The following is an 8,229-nucleotide window of genomic DNA, read 5'->3' as shown; positions in this document are numbered from 1 at the left end:
AACAGGCTGGTCGGCTATTTGAGCTAGTAAAAGGGGGATTTACTATTCTTTGATAGCGGCATGACTTGCTTCCCTCCAAACCTGGGGGCACACAATTTCTAGTAGGTTTAAATTGAAAATATTTAAAATAGGAGTGGCAATATCGTCCTCTATTATCCATAGTAATTTTCCCATCCATGTTGTCAGACCCCGGTGGCTCGTCATTGTTGACAGAATGTTTTCACATCTTCCACACTTTACGGAATTCAAAAGTACAATGGTTGTCTTTCATAATTTGGTCAGATATACTTGGATGTGTAGTGTCAGCGTTTGTTGCTGCCATGTCTTGCCTAAGTTTACTAAATTTGCAACACTTGCCCAATCGGTTGTGCAGCCAGACTTAGAAGTTCAGATTTGGTCTGGACCGGCCCCGATTTAGCCCAAACATAGACGTCTATCATAGACATTCATGTTTCACAAGTCTGGCCAGAACAGTAGAGCACAGTAAGATTGGGCGGTAACCAGATATCCACCTTCATACCGTGCCTGTGCCATCCGGGGATATATTATTTCCGTGCTCACAAGGGGTGCCATTTTTTGCCCAAATGTAAATATTGTCCCATAAATGTAAATGACCAGAATGATGACAAAATGCTAACAATTTCTAAGGAAGTTATAGCGGATGCTAGGTAAATGTCAATTTCTAAGGAAGTTATAGCGGATGCTAGGTAAATGTCAATTTCTAAGGAAGTTATAGCGGATGCTAGGTAAATGTCAATTTCTAAGGAAGTTATAGCGGATGCTAGGTAAATGTCAATTTCTAAGGAAGTTATAGCGGATGCTAGGTAAATGTCAATTTCTAAGGAAGTTATAGCGGATGCTAGGTAAATGCTAACGAGCACATGCAAACATTTACTACTAGGACACAACCCAGCTCATAAGGTTATGCAACTATGTCAAAATGCAGTTTGCAGTACACACAAAACAAATAACAGGCAGCAGGGATCTAAATTAAGGAGGGGATTATCTCGGCTGCTGTTACCAAGAAGCTTGATCTTGCAAGATAACATTAAACACTTAGCTGACATTAGCAAGTTAGCAAAACCCAGCTGGAAATAATTTATTTGGATAGTTAACTTAACAGTTATAGGATTTATAGCTAGCAAACAGTGAATTTCATACAAGTGTAACTTCATCACCTCACTTAAGTTGTGCTGCAGGAGCGACTCCCCTCACATTTTCTTGTTGTGCTTCTTTATTAACAAACACAAGTGACTGGCTCAAACCTCTCTTTTGGGCTAACTAGTACCGGTAAGCTTCATAAAGAAAAAATATTTAAACAGGCGAAATGATGAACGCGATCTGCTTTATTACCCAGTGCACAAGTTGACTGCAGGTATTTATTTCAAAAGTACTAATATTCAAACTAAGCCCCCCCCCAAAATGCACTTCCCAGAATGCTAGCAAAAAGTACTAAGGAAGCCTTATAGACAACGCTAACTAAATACTAATGAGTACATTGCGAACTTTTGGAAGTTTCTGACCTAAAATCTATAAGTATCTCAAATCGCTACTGACAGTTTGTTTCATGCACAAAACAAATATTAGCCAGCAAGGCTCTTGACCCAGGAGGGGATTCTCTGCTGTTCCCAAACAAATGCTTGTTTATATTTCTGTGGAGTCACACTTTAAATGCTAGAACAGTCCACATTTAATTTCTCTGCAAACAAAACTTGTCATGAATAGAAGCATTTGCTAAAAGGTCTACAAACATGTTTTCACTTTGTCGTTATGGGGTATTGCGTGATTTTTTTATTTATTTTTTAAATTCATTTTGAATTCCAGCTGTAACACAAATGGGGAATTAGTCAAGTGGTATGAATACTTTTTGAAGGCACTGTTTATGCATGTTGTTAGGGACATAAAATTCTTAAAATAATTTTTTACATGTCACATGCGCCAAATACATAAGGTGTAGACTTTACAGTGAAATGCTTACTTAAAAGCCCTTAACCAACAATGCAGTTATGAAAAATACCAAAAGAAAATAAATAAAAGTAACAAATAATTCAATCAGTAAAATAACAATAGCGAAGCTATATACAGGGGTACCTGTACAGTGTCAATGTGCAGGGGCACCGGTGTCGAGGTAATATGTACATGTAGGTAGAGTTATTAAAGTGACTATGCATAGATAAGAGAGTAGCAGCAGCATAAAAGACGGGGGGGGGGGCAAATGCAAATAGTCTGGGTAGGCATTTGATTAGTTGTTAAGGAGTCTTATGGCTTGGGGGAAGAAGCTGTTTAGAAGCCTCTTGGACCTAGACTTGGTGCTCCGGTACCATTTGCAGAGATTACAGTCTATGACTAGTGTGGCTGGAGTCTGACAATTTTTAGGGCCTTCCTCTGACACCGCCTGGTATAGAGGTCCTGGAAAGCAGGAAGTTTGGCCCCAGTGATGTACTGGGCCTTATGCACTACCCTCTGTAGTGCCTTGCGGTTGGAGGCTGAGCAGTTGCCATACCAGGCAGTGAAGCAACCATGCTTTCGCTGGATGGTGCAGCTGTGGAAGCTTTTGAGGATCTGAGGACCCATACCATATCTTTTCAGTCTCCTGAAGGGGAATAGGTTTTGTTGTGCCCTCTTCACGACTGTCTTGGTGTGCTTGGACCATGATAGTTTGTTGGTGATGTGGACGCCAAGGAACTTGAAGCTCTTAACATGCTCCACTACAGCCCCATCGAAGAGAATGGGGGCGTGCTCGGTCCTCCTTTTCCTGTAGTCCACAATCATCTCCTTTGTCTTGATCACATTGAGGGAGAGGTTGTTGTCCAGGCACCAAATGGCCAGGTCTCTGACCTCCTCCCTATAGGCTGTCTCATCGTTGTCGGTGATCAGGCCTACCATTGTGGTGTCGTCTGCAAACTTAATGGTGTTGGAGTCATGCCTGGCCGTGCAGTCATGAGTGAACAGGGAGTACAGGAGGGGACTGAGCACGCACTCCCGAGGGGGCCCTGTATTGAGGAACAGCATGGAGGATGTGTTGTTACCAACCCTTACCACCTGGGGGCGCCCGTCAGGAAGTCCAGGATCCAGTTGCAGAGGGAAGTGTTTAGTCCCAGTGTCCTTAGCTTAGCGATGAGCTTTGAGGGCAATATGGTGTTGAACGCGGAGCTGTAGTCAATGAATAGCATTCTCACATCGGTGTTCCTTTTGTCTTGGTGTGAAAGGGCAGTGTGGAGTGCAATAGAGATGGCTACAGACGTGAGTGCTATGAGTCGGTAGTCATTTAGGCAGGTAACCTTAGTGTTCTTGGGCACAGGGACTATAGTGGTCTGCTTAAAATATGTTGGTATTACAGACTCGGACAGGGAGAGGTTGAAAATGTCAGTGAAGACACTTGCCAGTTGGTCAGCCCTGCGGCCTTGTGGATGTTATGTTTAAAAGGTCTTACATCGGCTGCAGAGAGCATGATCACACAGTCATCCAGAACTGCTGGGGTTCTCATGCATGTTTCAGTGTTACTTGCCTCGAAGCGAGCATAGAAGTTATTTAGCTTGTCTGGTAGGCTCGTGTCACTGGGCAGCTCTCGGCTGTGCTTCCCTTTGTAGTCTAATAGTTTTCAAGCCCTGCCACATCCGACGAGCATCAGAGCCGGCGTAGTACAATTCGATCTTAGTCCTGTATTGACGCTTTGCCTGTTTGATGGTTCGTCGGAGGGCATACCGGAATTTCTTATAAGCTTCCGGGTTAGAGTCCCGCTCCTTGAAAGCGGCAGCTCTACCCTTTTAGCTTAGTGCGAATGCTGCCTGTAATACATGGCTTCTGGTTGGAGTATGAACGTACAGTCACTGTGGGGACGAAGTCAGTGACTGTACGTACAGTAGATTTGCTTCTACACCTGCATTGCTTGCTGTTTGGGGTTTTAGGCTGGGTTTCTGTACAGCACTGAGATATCAGCTGATGTACGAATGGCTATATAAATAAATTTGATTTGATAGATGCTAACTAGATAAAAAATATTTGCCTACATTTGAAATCTAGCTAATGATGAACCCAATAGGGTAAATGCAGATTGGCAACCCCATTCTTCAGCCTATTTATTTATAGCCACTATGCTGCATCAGTTGGGCTACAGGTGATAATGCTTATTGCTAATAATATACCTGATAATATGGACCATGCATAGACTATTTGCATGGTCCAACATGTTGAAATAACTTAAATAAATAATTTTACCAATATGTTATCGAGCTCATCTCTGGAGGAGGAAATTACATTTTAGCATCATTTTCATACATTTTGAGTAGACAGTCCTTTTAAAGTCACTAGAACTGAGTTTCTCAGTGATTATAGATTAAGAAAATATCTAGGGGGGGACACCACGGGCCCCCAAAACAAGGAGGTGGGCAACCTCCCCCCACCGCTACAAATTCTTCCAGAGGGAACACCGGTATAGTATACTGTATTGTACCCTACTTTATTCTAATGTACTCTACTGAACTAAACTGCACTCTACTGAATTTAACTCCATTATGCTCTAATAAAACTACCGTACAATATACTGTAATGTACTCTGTCCTGTACCACACCGTACTGCTCTGAGTTGGGAGTTTATTCTTGCTCACAGATAAAACTGAAGAAATGCAGAATTTACATTACTACTAATTGCTAAACACTCATTTAAAATACATAACGTGATATAAATAGAATAATGAAGAATTGAAAACATTACAGGACATTTATGATGGAAATGTAAATATTAAAAGGTGATTAAAAAATATATAATTTTTAGGGCCTCCGGGTGGCGCAGTGGTTAAGGGCGCTGTACTGCAGTGCCTGCTGTGCCACCAGAGACTCTGGTGGCCGCGACCGGGAGGCCCGTGGGGCGACGCACAATTGGCCTAGCGTCGTCCGGGTTAGGGGGGGGTTTGGCCGGTAGGGAAATCCTTGTCTCATCGCGCACCAGCGACTCCTGTGGCGGGCCGGGCGCAGTGCGTGCTAACCAGGGTTGCCAGGTGCACAGTGTTTCCTCCGACACATTGGTGCGGCTGGCTTCCGGGTCGGATGACGCTGTGTTAAGAAGCAGCGCGGCTTGCTTGGGTTGTGTATCGGAGGACACATGACTTTCAACCTTCGTCTCTCCCGAGCCCGTTCGGGAGTTGTAGCGAAGAGACAAGATAGTAGCTACTAAAACAATTGGATACCACGAAATTGGGGAGAAAAAGGGGCAAAAAAATATATATATAATTTTTGGGAGAACCATTTAAGAGCTAGAGTTATACTGTCTGATAGCAATGTGGCGTTTCGCAGGCGGTTCATACGGGCAGTTATACAGGACAGTTCGTGGCTGTTTCTCAGGAGCCTGGTGGTGCAGTTACCTCTTTTTGGAGGGAGCAAGTTATTCAGTGGATGGTCAAGAGTGTGCATGTCCTTCACCAGATACACTGCAGCCTGCTCTCGCCTACTCTGCAGTGAGGGGAGCTGTGGTTGGACTGCTCAACCTCTGGAGATGATCTTCAAGACCCTCAACTGCACCCCGTCTAGTTGGGCCTGCTGCTTTTTAGTGCATCCAACTAACAGCACTCCACCGTATTCCAGACAAGGCCTCACCAATGTAGTATAGACCAGATCTTCAGTGGGTAGGCCATTTCTGTCAAGAACAGTCAAAAAGTGCAGGTGTTTTGAGGCCTTCCTCACTGACTACTCCCCATGTGTGTCACCACTGAGGTTAGAGGCTAGATGAAAACCAAGATACTTAGCTGTTACCACTGGTACTTCCTGTCCTCCTATGATCAGTGGTGCAGGTTGTGGATGGGTTCTAGAAAAACATATCTGAATTTCCATAGACTTTTTCTCATTCAGGAGCATGTTGTTGGATGTGGTCCACTCTTCCAGCTGTTTTGCCTCCAAGCCCATGGAAATATCCTCTTTGATGCTGGTTAATGGTATGGCTCGGAACAGCCCTACATCGTCTGAATATCCCATGTCCAGAGTAGAGGTCGGCTGATTAAATAGGGCCGGTTTAAAGTTTTCATAACAATCAGTATTTTTGGACAGGGAGACTGAACATCTGACTCCCAGCATAACATATTTTTTCAATTTATTTAACCTTTATTTAACCAGGAAGGGCTCATTGAGATTAAAATATATTTTTCAAGAGCGCCCTGGCCAAGATAGGCCGCACCAAGTCATTACAAAAAAATTACAGACAGACAACATGAAAAACTACAAGTAATCTAGTAAAAACCATTGAAATCACAAGAGTATAAAACAGCAAATTAAAAACATTGACAGGTCAGGGAATCAGCCTCAAAATCCTTCATCAGTGATTTAAAAACACCAATCGGGACAAGTTCTTCAAGTTTAAAAGTATTTTGTAAGGTGTTCCAAGACGATGGCGCAGAGTTCATAAAAGCCCTTTTACCAAATTCAGTTCGGACATTTGGAACAGTTAGCAGGATAAAGTCCAGCGAACGAAGAGAGTACCCACCACATTTCTGAACAATAAAAATGCACAAATAAAAAGGTAGTAAACCCAAAATGGCTTTGTAAATAAAAGTATACCAGTGACTGAGCCTACGAGTGACTAGAGAAGGCCAGCCAACCCTGGTATACAAAGTGCAGTGGTGTGTAAGGGTTTTGCAGTTTAAAATAAACCTCAAAGTGCCATGGTAAAGAGTGTCAATTGATCTCAAACACTGAGCGGAAGCATTCATATATCAAATATCCCCATAGTCTAGTAAAGGCATAAATGTAGCTGATATTAGCCTCCTTCTGGCTTCAAAAGAAAAACAGGCCTTATTCCTAAAATAAAATCCCAATTTCAGCTTCAATTTTTTTGTAAGTTGTTGAATATGCAATTTAAAAGAGAGACCGTCATCAATTAAAATTCCAAGATATTTATATGAGGTTACAACCTCAATCTCCTTACAGGTCGTAATAGGTGAAAGTTTCAGAGGTCTATTTCTTGCATTAGAAAACACCATTAGTTTAGTTCTCTCAGGATTGAGGATAAGCTTCAATTGACACAAGGTATGTTGAACAGTATAAAAGCAGTTTGCATGTTCTGGAAAGCTTTTGTGAGAGACGAGGCACAACAGTAAATAACAGTACCATCAGCATAAAAATGAAGTTGTGCATTTTGGACATTTTTGTCTAAATCATTTATAGTAGCTACTAAAACAATTGGATACCACAAAATTGGGGAGAAAAAGGGGTAAAAAAGAGAGGACCAAGTACAGAGCCTTGGGGCACACCATTCAAGACAGACAATTTAACAGACATAAGCCCATCAAATTGAGTGCACTGAGTTCTATCAGACAGATAGTTAGCAAACCATGCAACTGCATGCTCCGAAAGACCTACACTCGACAATCTCTGCCTTAGTATAGCATGATCAACTGTATCAAAAGCCTTAGAGAGATCAATAAAAAGTGAGACAGTGATGTTTTTTGTCAATGGCTTCAGTGATATCATGTAAAACCTTCATGGCTGCTGTAATTGTGCTATGCTTCTTCCTGAAGCCCGATTGGTACATTGATAAAATAGAGTTAGTAAATAAAAACTATTTTAGCTGTTCACTTACAAGGGTTTCAAGTATTTTCACCAGGGGTGACAGCTTTGAGATTGGCCTATAATTATTTAAAAGAGTTGGATCTCCCCCTTTTAAAAGTGGTAGGACAAATGCTGATTTCCAGATCTTTGGAATTTCATTACATTCCAGGGTTAGATTGAACAGAGATGTAAGTGGTTCAGCTTTGAAATCAGATGCCAGATTTAAAAAGCAGGGATCCAAAAGATCAGGACCTGCAAGCTTTCTCTAATCTAAGGATTTCAGGGCTACCACCTGCACTGAGAATGGCAAAAAGCTCAAAGTTTGACCAACTCTCACTGGTGTACAGAGACAGAGGACACTGAATCAAACATCCTACCAGATGATACAAAGTGCTCATTGAAACAATTCAGCATTTCAGTTGGGGCATGTTTGTTTACTATTTGGGAAAAACCATCATGAAAGAATTTCCAGGCAGTTTCCACATCAGGGATAAGCTCAATCTTGCTCCAGTGAAAATAAAACAAATCATGAAAGAAAGAAAGCCTGCTCATTAAAACACTTCAAATTTCTCTTACGAATAAAACGTGGGTTTGTCTTTGGAACCTTAGTATTTCTAACAGCAACAGCACAATGGTCACTTAAATCATTACAAAAAACACCAACCGCAGATTATTTATGTGGAACATTTGTCA

Source organism: Oncorhynchus clarkii, chromosome 28 (genome assembly GCF_045791955.1).
Source record: "Oncorhynchus clarkii lewisi isolate Uvic-CL-2024 chromosome 28, UVic_Ocla_1.0, whole genome shotgun sequence".
Lineage (NCBI taxonomy): Eukaryota > Metazoa > Chordata > Actinopteri > Salmoniformes > Salmonidae > Oncorhynchus > Oncorhynchus clarkii.
Note: the sequence above shows the minus strand (reverse complement) of the source record.